Source organism: Rhincodon typus, chromosome 4, assembly GCF_021869965.1.
Source record: "Rhincodon typus isolate 14 chromosome 4, sRhiTyp1.1, whole genome shotgun sequence".
NCBI classification, from domain to species: Eukaryota; Metazoa; Chordata; class Chondrichthyes; order Orectolobiformes; family Rhincodontidae; genus Rhincodon; species Rhincodon typus.
Window position 1 is genome coordinate 108,155,275 of NC_063335.1, and position 17,977 is coordinate 108,173,251.

Sequence of the window (17,977 nt, forward strand, 5' to 3'; positions counted from 1 at the left end):
CGGGTCCGGTGACCCTTCCTCAGAGGAAGGGTCACCGGACCCGAAACGTTAACTCTGTTTTCTCCTCCACAGATGCTGCCAGACCTGCTGAGCTTTTCCAGCAACTTTGTTTTTGTTCCTGATTCACAGCATCCGCAGTTCTTTTGGTTTTAAACTGAAAAAGCACTTAGACATTGAAGCAATGGGAGAGTAGTCATTTTCATTTATTTTGGAAATAGAATATTTGTCCAAAATATTTAACATTTCTTCAAAGTGAAGAAGTCTTATTTAATGGATTTGCATCCAAGAACAATAGGGTTTGTAATTAGAAAAAGGTCTCTTTGGTAACAGAAGACACTGATTTGCTTTTGTAATAATAGTACCAGATGCAACATCACTTTGTTAATTTATATTTTGGTGTATCCTAAAATGGACATAAGAACAGAAGTAGGCCATTCAGCCTGTCAAAGCTGCTGTGTTATTTAATACAATTATGGCTGATCAAACACTTCAATACCTTTGACCTATCCTCATAACAATTTAATGAGAAGTCTATCAATCTCTACTCTGAACTTAAACACATAAGAACCAGGAGCAGGAGTAGGCAATTCAGCCTCTCGAGCCTGCTCTACTATTTAATATGATTATGGCTGAACATATTCAAAGACTCAGTTTCCACAGCCTTCTGGGGTAGGGAATTCCAAATATTCATAAACCTCTAAGTGAAAAAAAATTGTCGGTCTTGATCCTAAGAGGTATTCCCCTTATTTTAAAGTTATGTCCCCCGGTTCTAGATTCCCCAATGAGGGGAAACATTTTATCTGTATCCATGCTGTGTATTCCTTTAAGTACTGTGTAGGTTTCAAAGATGTCACCTCTCATTCCTCAAAAATCTAGAGAATACAGACATAGTTTGCCCAATCCCTATTCATAGAACCGTCCTGCCATTCCAGGAACAAGTCTGGTTGTTGCACTCCGTCAATGGCAATGATACCCTTCCTGAGATTAGGAAAACAAAAATTACACACGGTTCTCCCATGCAGCCTCATCAGGCTTCATCACAACTGAAGCAAGACTTCTCTACTCCTGTACTCAAATCCTCTTGTGATCATGACTGACATTCCATTAGCCATCCAAATAACTTGTTGCACTTTCCTGTCAGCTTTCAGTGACCTATTGACAAGGACACTTGGTCTCTTTGGAAATCTACACATTCCAGCCTCTTTTTTAAAAAAAGAGTAAGTAACTATTTTCCTTGAATATTTTCCTAATCAACCTGTTCAGAGATGTTATGACACAACTCTGGAACAGGTGGGATTTAAATGCAGGTCTCCTGACTCTGAGGTAGGGGCACTGCCACTGGGCCAATTATGTAGGAACTAATACCCTGGTGAATTGTATCACTAGACCTGTCAATAAAGATTCTGCATTCTGGGAGGAGAAGTGTGAAATATTAAGTTAACAGTGTGAGAGAAGATGTATTTAGCTGTTTGTCATCTTTGAATGTGGATAAATACCTCGGTCCAGATAGAATGTATCATAGGCTGATAAATACAGTATGAGAATAAACAATGGGGATCTGGCTATTATTTTCTAGTTGCCTCTGGCTACACATATTGTTCCAGAGAACTTGAGGACAGCCAGCATTGTGTCACTGTCTAAAAACGGAGGAGAAAGTCCAATCAGCTGCAGTATAACAGGAGCCTCCACATCCTCCCCCGCCTCCTGGTTGTGTTCATTTGTGCTGTAATGTACAATGTAAATTTGAATGCAGCTTCAGGAAAACTATTGTAAAAAGTTCTGAGGGACTGGACACACCTTCATTTAGAAGCATATGAATTAATCACAGATACTCAGCACAGATTTGTGGAAGGACAGCCAGGCCTGATTAACGTGATAGAATTTTTAAAGGTAATAACAAGGAAGCTTGATGCAGGTAGTACATTTGGTGTAGACCACAGAGATTTTAACAAGGCTTTTGATAAGGTCCCACAAGGGAAATTGGTCACAAAGCTAAGAACTCATGGGATTTAAGACAAAATAGAAAGGTGGGTGTAAAATTATCTTGGACATATCAGTGATAGTAGGAACTGCAGATGCTGGAGAATCCGGGACAACAAGGTGCAGGGCTGGATGAACACAGCAGGCCAAGCAGCATCATAGGAGCAGAAAGGCTGACGTTTCGGGCCTAGACCCTTCATCAGGGAGAGACAGAGGGAGAGGGAGAGGGAGAGGGAGAGGCACAGGGTCTAGGCCCGAAACGTCAACCTTTCTGCTCCTATGATGCTGCTTGGCCTGCTGTGTTCATCCAGCCCTGCACCTTGTTGTCTTGGACATATCAGTGGTTGTTTATGTGATTGTTTGGCTGTTTCCAGTATTGTTTCACAGGCCTTAGTGCTGGGTCTTTTATTTTCATTCACCGGCTGGGCCAGCATTTATTGCCCAGAGGACAGAGGACAGTTTAGGATCAATTACATTTCTATGGGTCTGGAGTCATGTGTAGACCAGACCAGGTAAGGAAAGCAGGTTTCCTTCCCTAAAGGATATTAGTGAACCAGATGGGTTTTTCCTCCAATAGAATATCCTTTATCATCACACGTATTCCATTGTACAAGTACAATGAAAAGCTTTTACAATGTCTGCCTCTTATGGCACCATCTTAGGTATAAGTACATAGGTACAAATCATGGATGCAAAAGAAAAATAAAAGGGAGTTGCATTACTTTACAGAGTTAAAAAATAAATTAGAAATAAGACATCGTCAAAGGATTGACATTACCGTAGGTAAAAAATTTCAAATAAACATTACATTGCAGCAGCTCAGTGCAGCTCCTATGGTCTGACTGCCTATGCCAGAACTCACTCCAATTGCCATTCCCGCGCCGCTCTAAGACTCCACACCGCTCCGTACTGGCACTCAGCTGCTTCGACGTAAGTTCCAGGAGTGCCTCCCCTGCACTGCTCTCTGGGTGGGACTCGCTGCCCGCAAGCTGCTTGCCTGTGTGCTGCTTCAGAATTTGCCTCCAGGGCTAAGAGGAGAGAAAAAAAAACAGGCAGAGCATCTAACTTTGCTGCCATCTTGCTGGACAATCATCACGGTCATGATTAGACTCTTAACTCCAGATTTTTTTTAGTTGGGTTTGAACCTGGCTCTTCAGATTGTTACCTGAGTTTCTGGGGTAATAGGCTGGTGATAATACAACTAAGCTATCAGCTTTACTACCCCTCATTCTGTTCATTTTGTGCTTTAATGCAACACATGAAGTTGAATGCAGGGGATATAATTAACAACTTGCAGACTATAAAAATCTTGCAGGTAACAAGGTGTGGAGCTGGAGGAACACAGCAGGCCAGGCAGCATCAGAGGAGCAGGAAAGCTGACGTTTCGGGTCTGGACTTTTCTGCTCCTCTGATGCTGCCTGGCGTGCTGTTTTCCTCCAGCTCCACACCTTGTTATCTCAGACTCCAGCATCGGCAGTTCCTACTATCTCTTAAAAAAAACTATTGGAGGCATGTGGTCAATAATAAAAAAACCTGTAGACTGCAGTAAGACATCAATGAACTAGTCAGATAGTGGAACAGCGGCAAATTGAGTTCAAAGTGGGGATGTGTGACTTGATGATTTTGGGAAAGGCTATCAAAGCAAGTGAATACACAATGACAGGTCTGTAGGCGAACAGAGTGAACTCAGACTGCATGTCCACAGATCCATGAAGATGTCTGACAGATACATAAGGTAGTCAAAAAGGCATACGGGATATTTTTCTTTGTTAGCTGATGCATGGAATTTGAGAGCTTGAAGGTTGCGCTGCAACTGTATAAAGCATTATTAGACAACAGTTTTGCACAGTTCTGGTCACTGTAGCATAGGAAAAATATAATTGTACTAGAGAGAATGTGAGGGAGATTTACAAGCTTTTTGGATGAATTGAAGAATTTTAGTTATGAGGAAAGAACAGATTTGTTATTGTGGTTTCGGTTCCAACAGAGGAATTTGAGGAAAAATTTAATCGAATTATATAAAATTTGAGGGATCTAGAGTGGCTAGGAAGAGCCTATTACTATAGGCTGAGGGAGTAGCAGAGCCAACAGGCACAGGTTTAGGACATGAAGTATGAGAATTAGTGGTGATTTTGAGGGGTAATGTTTTCATCCAGAGGGTGGTGGAGATATGGAAATCAGTAGCTGAAAGAGTGGTGGGGGCAGCAATTCTCTTGACATTTAAGAGGTATTTGTTTATGTGTTTAAGGTGTCATCACCTTCAAGCTAGAGACCAGGAGCTGGAAAGTGAGTTAGGCCAGATGGACTGATTGCCTTCTTTTACAATTGAAAATTTCTATGATTTCATGATTCTGCTCCCCATACTCTTATTGCTAAAAAAAAATTCCCCACTTCAGTCTGACTCCTGGTAAAGGCTATGCTTTACCAATCTCAATTTGAAATAGCCAGAACAAATGTAGGAAGCTGGGATTTGGAAGTAGACTGAAAATACTAAATTGGCAGGTGGATTGCAGATTAGGCCAAAAAGTATGATGAACTTGGGCAATTGATTTAATGTTCTGCCCAATTTTGTTGACACAAAATACGCTCAATATGCTCAAATTAGAAACTAAATTCAACCACTTTAACTGATAAAACATTTTAGGTCCACTGTTATATTTGAATGTTAATTATTTGAAACAAGTGGTGCAAAATAGTGACTTACATCAGAATGCAATCTAATTTACATTTGAAGGGATTAGATTTTAATGTTGGGTTTCGTAAAGCCTCTCTTTATTGTCTGCTGATATCAAAATATCATTAACCTTTTAAATTCTACTTGAATCATTATTATGAATTATTGCAGGAAATATTTGATACTTGGTGTTATCAATTAATAAACACCTTGCGAAAACATTTCTGAAGTAAGCATTGTTCTACCAGAGTTCGCTAAAGCAGGCATACCTTGTGTAATTTATTACTTCTGATTCTCTGCAGTTCATCTCTTTTGTAGTGATTGTATCTTTAGTTCTGGCCACTCATGTCTTTTAGTCGTGGGTGTAAGGTTTCTTGTTACACCGCTGTAATTCTCATAGCAAACAAGAACAAAGTTCAGATAAATCTTTTTCCATCTGCTGAGCTCCCTGTCAAGAGGTCCCTCCCTGGACAATCTCTTTGATAATTCATGGAAAATGCTATCTACAGATTGTATCAGAGCACAGTGTGGAACTGCAGCCCTTCAAATAAAGACATTAAACAAGAACTGTTTCCATCCTGTTTATTTCAACAAGCCAAGTGCAACCTAACGCTTGCAATCAGCTCACAATAAAAGATATCATTTTCAGCATGACGGGAATTAAGCAAATTATATAGTTCACTCCTCAGTCCACTGTGGGGCAGAAATTCAACTTACAGCTCAGATGGCAGCACATTCTGTACTAGAACCCTCAATCGCTTGCCTGTCCTCAGTTTGCCTACTGCCTGCCTATTTCTGTTCTGGAAGCAAACTCAAGCTGATTTAAATGGTATGAGCGAAAAGCTCACTGAAAATGAATCACATGTTCATTTCCATGTCAAATGTTTATCTTATACATTGAGAGGCCCATTCGCCCATTTACAAGTGCTATTCTTTCAGGCAGTGCATTCCAGATCATGACAACATATTCAGTGTGGTTGTGCTATGATGCTTGTGCTAATGTCAATTGCCTTAAATTGGTGTTTCCTGCATACTCTAGCAAAAACCTTCAAAACTCTTAACACCACTATTAATCTCTTCTTATTTATCTTCTGTTGTCTCAATTTGAGGATTACATCTACTTAGAGTCACAAGTTTGTGCTGTGGATCTTAGAGTGAATGACCAGACTGATTCTCAATCCAGAGATCTCTAGGCACGTGGGTTAAGATATCTGATGAGATAGTGAAGCAGGATTTGCTTCATTTTCGTTCCCTCTCTACCACCACTCTGCCTGATCATTAAAGCATTTGGACACAAGGCCTTTTTTTTAAATAGAATCCCTACAGTGTGGAAACAGGCCCTTCGGCCCAACAAGAGCACACTGGCCCTCAGAGCATCCCACCCAGACCCATCCCCCTGTAACCCACCTAATCTACAGATCCCTTAACACAATTTAGCATGGCCAATCCACCTAGCCCGCACATCTTTGGACTGTTGGAGGAAACCGGAGCATCCAGAGGAAACCCACGCAAACATGGGGAGAATGTGCAAACTCCACACAGACAGTCGCCCGAAGGTGGAATCGAACCCAGGTCCCTGGCATTGTGAGGCATGATGCAGCTGGATGGACCTTGAACACTATGAAAAATGTTCCTCCAGGTCATTTATGTCAATATAGCCATATTTCAAGGGAAGCTTCAGAGTGCCTGTGGAGAGTTTTCTTTAACCATCCCTGAAATCCCATTTGAGAGCTGAGCAAGCAGGACTTGATGGAGAATATACTTTTTTAGCCATGCAGAAAAGTTGCCCAATTTGTCAAGTTTATTTTGCAGGTTTGCCTTAATATTTGTGAAGCTGGCTTCAAGAAAGATACTAGCAGTTTTTTTTGACAATCCTCTGATTGAATCTGGAAGAAGCAAGGAGACAATGTTTTATCTCATTATTTTTTCATGGGATAGGGGAATCGCTGGCCCATCTATAGCTGCTATTCAACTGATTGACTTGCTAAGACAGTTTAGAATCAATCACATTGCTATGGGTCTGGAGCCATTATCACTTGAAATGGTCAAGTGCTGGAAAATGGGATTAGAATAGATAGATGCTTGATGACCAGCATGGACATGATGTGCCAAAGGGCCTCTTTCCATGTTACAAAAACTCTAACTTTCTATGGCTCTATTTCCAAACTAACTTGGTGTCATCAGCAAATTTAGCTGCCACATATTTAGTCCCTTCTCAATATCATCAATATAAATTGCAAATAGTGGAGGACTCAGCATTAAACCCTGTGGCAGTCCACTCATTGTAGGGTCCCAACCTGAGAAAACTTCACTTATGTCTATTCTCTACCTTCTGTTTGTTATCTAATCTTTTATCCATTCTAGTGTTTTATCCCTTACAAATGTGTGTGTGCTGTAACCTTTAATATGTCAACTTACCAAATGCTTTTTGGAATTCCAAGTACACTACATCTACAGGTTTTCTTGTATCAATCATGCATGCTATTCAATCAACATAAGATTCTATGAGAAGTCTGGTAATTCACCACTTCACAATGCAATGTGCACAAAATTAGAGGTAACTTTATGACATCTTGGTAGGAGAAAGAGAATGGAGATAATGGGAACAGACCGTTTGGCAGGATTGAGGCCTTAGCTTTTCACCACACTTATCAATGATTTGGATGAAGGACTAGTAAGTAGAGTAACCAAGTTTACAGGTGACATCAAGTCAGGATGCACAACGTATTGTGTAAATGGGAACAGGAATTTACAAATGAAATGTCTATATGGGTGGACCAAATTTTCTTCATTATAGTAAAATGTGAGATGATCCACTTTGAATCCAAGAAACAAAGAATTTGGGGAACTCAAAAGTTAGAGTTAAGGTAGAAAAACAGCGCCAAAAGTGTTGAGATTTGTTGGTCTTTACGTGAAGGGAACTGGAATATAAATATCACAAGGTGTTGCTTCAGTTACACAGAACCATGTTTACAGCCCATTTCATTTAATTTTGGTCACTGCACCTCAGGCAAGATACATTGGCTGTGGAGACAATATGGTGCAGATTCATCAGGGTTTTAAGAGCTAAATTGTATGGATAGATTGCATATACTTATCATGTATTTCTTCAAGTTTAAAAGGCTGAGGTCTGATCAAATCCAGGTGCTTAAATGATAATGGTATAGAAACAGAAAATGGTTTTGTCTGATGGTGGATTGGAGGCTTAATCTTGGCATTAGAACAATACTATTTAGGAGTCAATTCAGTAAGCACTTTGGAGTGGAAATCTGGAACTTTTTACCACAAAAGGCTGTGGTTGCTCTAGACAATTGAAATGTACAAGATTATGATTGTGTTAGGTAACATGTTGAGGGATATGGATCAAAGGCATGTCAAGATAATTGAGGAACAAATCATTTATGATAAAATTGAATGCTGGACCAGACAAAAAGGGCTGAGTGGCCTCATCCTGTGCTTATGTGTGTCTCGAGTTGCCTTATGAAGAAAGTTTCAGTAGGTTGGACCTGTACTCTTTGGAGTTCAGAAGAAAGAGAGGTGATCTTATTGAAACATACTGATTATTAGCAGGCTTCACATGTAGGTTTTGAGAGGATGTTTCCCCTCATGAGGGAATCTAGAAGTAGTGGACATAATTTCAAAATAGTAAACATCTCATCCAGACTGAGATAGGGAGGAACTTCTTTTGTTAGACGGTTATTAATTTATGGAATTATTTACCCCAGAAAGGGCTGGAGATTGAGTCATTGAATATACTTAAGCTTGAGTTAGACAGACAGATGTTTGACCTTATGGGACATGACATTTGAGGCTGCAGTCAGAATGTGCTGCTAAATAGCAGAGCAGGCTCAAAGGACCACATTGCTTACTTCAGCTCATTTCTTATGGTCTTATGAAAACCGCCTTCCCCTGCACCTGTCGTCCCTCCACCTCTGAATTGCATGAAAATCTTGCTATTAATCTGACAAAAATAAGTTATCTTTTCCTCATAGTACCAGCTACTTCTGACTCCAATTGTGGTTTTTATCTGGCAATGATGTACCCCTGAATTGGGAAACGCAAAAACTTGTGTAATTCTGTTTTTCAAACAATGTCCTTACAAGCAAAACTCAATTCATGTATGGAAAATATGTTAATTTGTGTTACAGCTAAGACTGCCAAATTAGCAAGTTTCTGGGAACACCAAGGCTGCACTAACTCACACATGAAAAACTGTACAGTCAGTTAGCACAAGCCTTTATTCCAGAGCACTTAAGAATTTTGACCCTGTGCCAAACTAATGTAGGACCTACATTCTCATCAAGCTATTTTTTCACATTCAGTGGAAAGTTCAGTACTTTGTGCACATTGTATAAACATAAGAGGTACAGATCCTCAAAATATCTACTTGGTATCAGTAAAGTAAAGTACTTGGCTTTATGTATTTCTCTCACACATCCAAGAAAATGATCTCATTGTGTGCTAATGCCGCTCTTTGGTTGGAAAATATTCTCATCTCATTCTTCATATAAATTAATCTTCTGTATCTTTGACAGATGTTTAACCAAGTAAAAATAAATGGGTTTAATATACAAAGGAACAACGCAGAAGTTATTCCTCAGAACGTCTTTACTCTGTTACTTATTATAGCTAAAATTCATGGCTTGAAACATATGGTTAAGATTGACATAATGTCCATCTTATGCTGTGAATTTTTGTTCGTCCACATTCTAAACACTCTTACTGACCAGAAAATAAGACATAAATAATCAAAATATTTTTCACAAGTTTACAGAAAAAGATCTGCTGTCAACAAAAGAATAGGATTATTGTTCAGTGTTGGTTCTACCTCTGCCCAAGTATCTGTGTGATTGCCATGAGTTCATCAGTTAGCCAAGTCTTTGAGATAGAGTCATAGAGTCATACAGCATGGAAACGGACCCTTCAGTCCAACTAGTCCATGCTGACCATGTTCCCAAACTAAACTAGTCTCACCTGCCTGCGTTTGGCCCACATCCCTCCAAACCTTTCCTGTTCATGTACTTAGCCAAATCTCTTTTAAACATTGCAACTGTACCTGAATCCACCACTTTCTCTGGCAGTTCATTCCACACACAAACCACTGCCATGTGAAAAAAGTTGCCCCTCATGTCCTTTTTAAATCTTTCTCCTCTCACCTTAAAAATATGACCCTAGTTTTGAACCGTCCCACGTTAGGCAAAAGACCTTTGCTATTCACCTTATCTAAGCCCTTCATGAGTTTATAAACCTCTGTAAGGTCACGCCTCAACCTTCTATGTTCCAGTGAAAAACGTCCCAGTCTATCCAGCCTATTTTTATAACTGTAAAGCACAATCCCCAGCAACATTCTGGTAAATCTCTTCAGAATCCTCTCTAGTTTAATAATATCTTTCCTATAACAGGGCAACTAGAACTGCACACAGTACTCCAGAAGAACGGCACAGTGGCTCAGTAGGGTGGCATGGTGACTCAGTGGTTAGCACTGCTGCATCACAGTGAAAGGGCCTAGGTTTTGGATGCCTGAGAGAAATACATAAAGCTAAGTATTTTACTGTCTGTGTGGGGTTTGCACATTCTCCCTGTGTCTGCATGGGTTTCCTCCAGGTGCGCTGTTTCTTTTTCCCTCATAGCCCAAAAGATGTGCAAGTTAGGTGGATTAGCCATGCTAAATTGCCCATAGAGTCCAGGGATGTGCAGGCTAGGTGGATTAGCCATGGGAAATGCATGTTTACAGGGATAGGATAGGGCAGGGGTGTAGGTCTGGGTGGGATGCTCTTTGGAGCATTGGTGTGGACTTGATGGGCCGAATGGCCTGTTTCCACACCGCAGGGATTCTATGAAGAGGTATCACCAACACCCTGTGCCAACTCAACATAACATCCCAACTCCTATAGTCAAAGATCTGAGCAATGGAGGCTAGTGTGCTAAATTCATTCATAATTCTGTCTACCCTGTGACACAAATTTCAAAGCATTATGTACCTTAACCCCTACATCTCTCTGTTCTACAACATTACTCAGGGCTCCACCATTAATTGCATAAGTCCTGCCCCTGTTTGTTTCACCAATACATTGCATTTATCCAAATCAAACTCTATCTGCTACTCCTCAGCCCACTGACCCAACTGATCAAGATCTCTTTGTAATTAGTCCTGAGGATGAGACAGTGTTTATAACAAATAGGGGAAGTGACTACCATGGCTCAGGTAGACTGAATGTTTTAAGGTTTTTCTAAATTGGGAAGATATTGGTTTTCAGTCTGCAAAAATATTGTTAGTAGTAACAGTATAAAATTAGTGTCAGAGTATTTACCTTCAGTCGAAAATTATTCACTTGTGGGGCCATAATTTGTCACATGGCTTTTGTTCCTGATCTCAAAGACTGGCCTTGAACTTCTTTTCAGTGCGATACTCTGAGGACATGGATAATTTTTGGTACTAGTTGCTGGATGGAAATTTGCTTTAGTGTGAATGTTTTCTCTTGGACTTTATGTTGGCATTAGTTTTTTTTTTATTTATAGATGGTCAACATTGACTGTTTAAAAATATACAGAAAAAACTTGAAGAGCTTATTGAAATAGACCAATGAATTAAAACACAAAGGAATTCGACACAAATATGATGGTGGCTTGTAAACTAACATCAGAGAGAATAATTTTAAGTTGCTCAATAATATTTTGTATACAGTAAATGACTTCCTGTAACATTACAGTCTTCTGTCAGCTCCTAATTAGCTATATTGACACTCATCTGTTAAATAAACACTTTCTTGTGGTGAGAGTTACCATATAATTTATTTATGTTTCCAGTGCTGTAGGTGTATTTGAAGTCTTCCAAGTATTTTTTTAGAACAGCTGCAAGCGTGTGAAACCTCAAGGCAACTGTGTTCTCAGATGAGTAAAAATGCATATGCAATTTACCCACGTGAACATTTATCCGACTGGGAAATTAATCATGAGTTGCTTCATCTTGGCCCCTGCTCATATGTAAAAGGGATTTCCATTGTAATCTTAGCAAGTAGTGCTGGCAAACTGGGACAGCACTGAGTTATTTAGTGCCTGTCTGTAATTTACACTTTGTTTGAGGAAGCTTTTCATCTCACACTCATTGGGACATATGCAAGAATGTCAAATTTCAAACAGTCACAACAACCACTAACCCTGCATGCCTTCAGTGCTGCCTATTTATTTGCTTGGGTCACTTCCAAAACTGCACCACCAACTTTTATCTCCTGTAATACCTGCCTCTCTCTCATTCCAGGAAGAAATAAGCCCACATGAAGACAGAAAGAGTCAAGATAGGTGATGGACTAACCGACATTTGGCTCCTCACCCCTTATGTGGAGAGCATCCTGACTTGGACTACCCTGGATGTCTAACTGACTGTGTCCAAACCCCTGGATTGGTATCGGAGTCTCCATTTCACTTACTTTGCCAGCCCTGACTGAAGGCCATATCCCTTCACTTGACTGAAAACTGCCGACTACCATGACAAGATTCCTAACTTTGTATCTGTGCCAAACAGCAGTACGATAAATCTGGCATCTCTAGCTAAGGGGAGAGAAATGCATAAAGGTAAGGCATTGTAAAGCTGAGATGCTGTGAACACTGAAGTAGGCTCAGGAATGAATGTGTGTTTTGCCAGAGAGTGAAGAGCCTGGAGATGCAGCCTGGTCCAGTCCATGAGCTGGGTGCATGACCCTGAGCACACAGTCCTTGTTGCAGCATTAGAACGAGAGTTGCTGTTGCTGAGGTCCAGCACTGAAATACAATCACTGACTTTAATTGGATCAGAGATGGGTTATGATGGTTCTTAGAGGTTGGCACATGGATACCAATGTCCTTGGATATGAGGTACTTTGGAGGTTCTTTGGAGCAAATGGTGAGCTGATATTTTTGGGTACCTGCTCTGACTTCCATGTCTCCATTTCTCAATGTCTGGCTGGTTTGGTGTGTTTGGTGAGATAGGAAGCTGAATATTAATGAGGCAAGTTGTAACATTTGGAAGGAGTTTAACAAACAATAATCATCCCTTAATCGACAATTCGTCACTGCCTAGCAAGAAACTTGTCTTGCCAGTGGCACAAAAGTTACAGCAAGTTGACATCGAGCTAGGCCTCACTGGACTGGTGATTCTGCCACAAGTTTCACCATAGTCAGTGTCATTCAGGCCCTGAAAGATTCCACCCTTTGGTAAGTAGATGGTCAAATTAAATCAGAAAAAAGGACAAGTAAGATGCTTGATGTTAGTACACCTGCTCGCCTGAAACATGAAAAACTGGACAAATGGCAAATTTCAATGTAATTCTTTATCAGTACCCTAGCACTTCTTTCCCATGGAAGATATTTTAAAATTAAAATGATGTTATTTTTAAGGAAACTGGACACCAAATGAGCAAAAGGTATAATAGGAATGATTCATCTTCTCTGGGTTTGAGTTGAAACTTAGTCTGTTAATTTCTACTTCATATATATTCGTGAATTACCCTTTAGTCTGTTAGCTTTGAGTTTCAACTTCCTTATTTCTATGCAGAACAGTGAGGTGAAGAGTATTTAAATTTTCTCAGCCTTTGTTCAGTACACTGGACCTTCAGTAGGCTGCATTATCTATCTCAGCAGTTTTTGTATCATTGGCAAAAATCAGTGTAGCTTTGCTTCAACCGTGCTGGAGCAAAAAACTTAAAATCATTGGGCTGAGGGAAACCTGACCTGCACACTTTCCCAGCTCATCAAGTGTACACTTGATCCATGTGTGAGACTTTACAAAGGGATTTTCATCTTTTTATTTAGGGCCTGATTCACAGTTTGGAGCCACGGTAGAATGTATGAGAAGTTTGAACTAAAGGAAGGAGCTGAATAGGCTGGGGATATTTTCCCTGGAACGTCAGAGGTTGAGGGGTGACCTTGTAGGGGTTTATAAAATAATGAGGGGCATGGATAAGGTGAATTGCCAAGGTCTTTTCCCCAGGGTAGGGGAACCCAAAACTAGATAGCATAGGGTTAAGATGAGAGCGGAAAGATTTAAAAGGGACCTAAGCGGCAACTTGTTCACGCAGAGGGTGATGTGTGTATGGAATGAGCTGCCAGAGGAAGTGGTGGAGGCTGGTACAATTACAACATTTAAAAGGTATCTGGATGGGTATATGAATGGGAAGGGTTTAGAGGGATATGAACCAAATGCTGGCAATGGGATTAGATTTCTTTAGGAAAGCTGGTTGGCATAGACGAGTTGGACTGATGGGCCTGTTTCTGTTCTGTACATCTGTATGATTCTATGACTGTGTGAGGTAGTTGCAAAGCAGGACTTGTTCGAAGATTCATTTGAGTTCTCCAATGCAGCATTTCACTTCTCTACATTGTTTAAATGCACCCAGGCCTAACTGCTTTCCTCTTCACATTACACACAGCGAACTCCATTCCACCTCATACTGCCTCCTCACAGTCACCCCATGCTGTATCTCATATTCTCAGTCTGCCCTATACTACCCTCCCACGACACCTCGAAGCACCTCCCCCCGTATATCCATCATAGACACTCACCCAGCATGCATTACTTACTGCTTTTAGGAATGGTGTAATGGAAATACGAATTATCTTAAAACCACTGGAAAAAATATTGCACCTGTTAAAATCTGAGAAAAACCTGAACTCACTGTGCTGGACCAAAAAAACTTAAAATCATTGTAACCCTTTAAGTTCCTATTTGGTTGTTAAAAAGACAAAGTAACATATCAGAAGCATATTGAGCAGAATCTTTCCATCCCTTCAACAACACAGCAATGGTGAGACAGGTGGGAAAATATAGTGAGAACAGAAAAATCAGGATCTCGATGGTGATGAAGAGTAGTCTGAATTTCCACCCAAGGTTTCAGTGGAGAGAAGTGAATCTCACTAGTGAGTGGTGAGGGGTTTATTTTCATGCATTAACTTCTCATTATTATCTATTCTCACTTCATATGTATGAAGCTTGCTATTTTAACAGGCAGTAGCAATTCCTGACATGAAAGCCATAGCAAGTAGCTGGCGACTCTAGCACACTACTTGATTCTCTAGGCCTCCATCTTGGGCAGCAGGCCACAATATCTCAGGGCATGATCCATATACAGCAACATCGTGCAAACTCCATCGATAAAGACTGCCATCAGAAACGTGCCAGCCTCACCACATCATCCAAGATGGCAGTAGAGTAGGACACTTCAGCCAGGTGTCATCTGCTCCACCCGTTCTACTTCTTTTATTCTCCGTTTTCCATCTTTCTGTTATATTTTCTTCTTCCATCCCGGCCTCCGACGATGACTCCCAGCCTTCAGTTGCCTCCCAGCCTCCAACGAATCCCAGTCTCTGGTCGACTCCCAGCCTCCAGTCAACTCCCAGTCTCCAACGATTCCCAGGCTCTGACGACTCCTAGCCTCAGCACTGACACGACGAGGTATACTCCTGGCCTGGTGCGGCGACCTCCAGCCTGGCCTCGTGGCCTCCTGTTGCGTCCTCCTTGCATGGTGGGGCAGCCCCCTGGCGTGACATGGTGACCTCCCAGCTTGGCATGGTGACCTCCTGGCCTGGTGTGGGGGCTCCCATGGTGGCTTTCTGGCGTAGCGGGGCAGCTCCCCCACCACCCCACCACGGCACGGCATGGCAGTCTCTCGGCCTGGCATAGCTCAGCATGGTCACCCAGTCTTGAGGCAATATCAGAGGAACCTCCCAACCTCATGATCCTTAAGGTGAAGCCTGGTGCAGTCTGAAGCCGAGGCTTGGTGCGGACAGGAGGCCCGGTGCCAGCGTGGTCTGTGTTGAAAGACAGCTGTTCTGGATTTTTATTTCAGCAATGTTGGACATTTTATTTCTCTATTTTCTAAGGTCTTGAAACCAAAGAAGTTGTACCTAGGTACCTTTGTACCTAAGATGGTGCTGTATGTGGTGACGTATAAACTTTTCACTGCACTCATTTGAGTACGTGACAATAAAGCTAATATTTCTCTGACTAACCACCTCAATACTGTAATTTGGGCTGTACTGACATCTCTCATTGCTGTTGTCAGCTCAGCCTGCAGGCAGTGGTAGGAACCCATCTCATGCATCAGAGCAGGATGCATCTCAGGACTCTCAGTTCGCTCTCTCAGTGCTCACTCATTTTGCACTCAATTGGTTCTCCCTCACTTTTAAATGTTAGAATCTCTTCTCCATAAAATACTACCTCTTGTAATATGACCCACAACCTCACTACCCTTTAGGTAAAAGATTTTCCCCTGCTTTCTGTCCAGCACTCTTACAATTCATCTTATATTTATGTTCCCTAAACTAGGTCCACTTGATCACTGGAAAAAAATTGGTTACTGTTCCTGTTTATTGCCCTATTTGTTAAAATTGTACATCTCTCAATTAAGTTTCATTTCACTTGCTCCGTTTCTAATGCAAACACTCACAATTTTTCAAGTCTTTCTTATATTTGTGATTCCTGATGCCAGGCAACATTGTAATGAATTTGCCTGAACCATCTATCGGGCTTCAACATCCATCCTAGTGGAACTGAAAACTGCTTGTAGTATTCAATGGTGGTCTTACTAAGACTTTGCATAGATCATATGTAAAATATTATACATTTAGTTCTTTTCTTGATTCTAACAATCTCTTTAATGCCTTTAACCATGAAGTGCAGATTTTATGACCTTATACACCAGAAGCTCCAAAGATATCTGGTCTGCCACATCATCCAGCTTTGCTCCATTCCAAGCACAATTATTAGTTTTACTTTAGCAAATTGATGTGCAATGCCAGGTTCTGAATTCATTTGTGCCAAACACATGTTTATGAGTTCAGGATCCGAGTTGCCTTTTGCAGTATCCATCAGAGAATGCTAGAACCATCAAATTGTGGTTATCCCAAATTTTCATTGATTTTTGAGTGTAAAACATGTTTCTCCTCACTTTGTTCCCTACGTTTATCACACTAGCCTGGCATAGAGGATCAACAGCTTAATCACCTACATTCGAAGCAATTCTCCTAGAATTCTCCTGTTCGATATCTCATTTGAAAAAAAATTCCTCTTGCACTTTTCCAAATTGACTTTAGGTAGATTTGCAGGTCAAAGTTTCAACTTTAGTTCAACTGGCTCAGGTCTTGGTTGATTGACAATACATTTGGTGGCCTTTCCAAGTATTGGATTGCTCCACAGAGAGCTGGCATGTACTTGATGGGCCAAATAGCTTCATTTTGTGTCATAATGACATTATTGTTGCAGTGGGATGAATGCCAGTAGCATATTTCTCATGATTAATATAACAATTAGGTTTGGAGAGTTTGATCCTACAACTAGAACAAAATTTTCCTCAACAGTGCTTTTACAAATGAACATGTAAAATTGTGACCAATCTTAAACATGTTGAGACATATGAGTTGCCTTGTAAAGCTACAAACACAGCTGATTAGGATCATAAAGATAAATGATACGCAGCACTGCTCAATGAATATTACATTATTTTCCAGTTTTCTGTATATAATTAGTAACTTCTACAGAGCATTAAGATATCCTTTTAACTTTTGGACCATGTTCAGAATGTTGATTTCACTAAGCTCTCAGGGCTCATAGAAGATCAAAACAGCCAAATAAAAGCATACTCCCACTTTTCATGCTTAAACTTCAAGGGTAGAATTTTTGGTAATAAAACTGCTGTGTTGAATTATTCCCTTGATCTCATTGAGTTTCTGAAAAAAATGAGCTGTATTTGTTGCATTAATTCAAGCTCTTCTCAGGCCCAAAGTGCAGCCTGAGAATTTGTGTAGAAACCTCTCCATCAGTACATTCCTGGGCTGAGTAAGATTAGCAGAGAAAGCTCTAATGAAGATGATCATGGTCCTACAGATGTTGATTGAATGCATGCCTTTAATATTCATGGAACACAGTCCTCTAAAATAGACCATTATGGTACCAATTTACATGCAGCAAAACTAAGCTGCACTAAGCCTAACTCAGCCAGCAATACCTTCTTTAATACTGATTGAATTATTAGTCAGCATTTACTCAATTAGTCTCAGTGTTAGATCCAACACCAGATCACTGCACTAAGGGAAGGGCAAAGTACAGTACTACAATATTTAAAACACACAGTCGTGTTAATATAAACAAATTTCCTATCAGCAGGAAGATGCCAGGAAGATGTCCTTCAGGAAGACGCCACCACCAGACACATATTCCCCTCCCCTCCCTTGTCCGCCTTCCGCAGGGACCGTTTCCTCCGGGACACCCTGGTCCATACTTCCTTCATCCCCAACACCTCCCCACAGCCCTACGGCACCTTCCCCTGTAACTGGCGAAGGTACAACACCTGC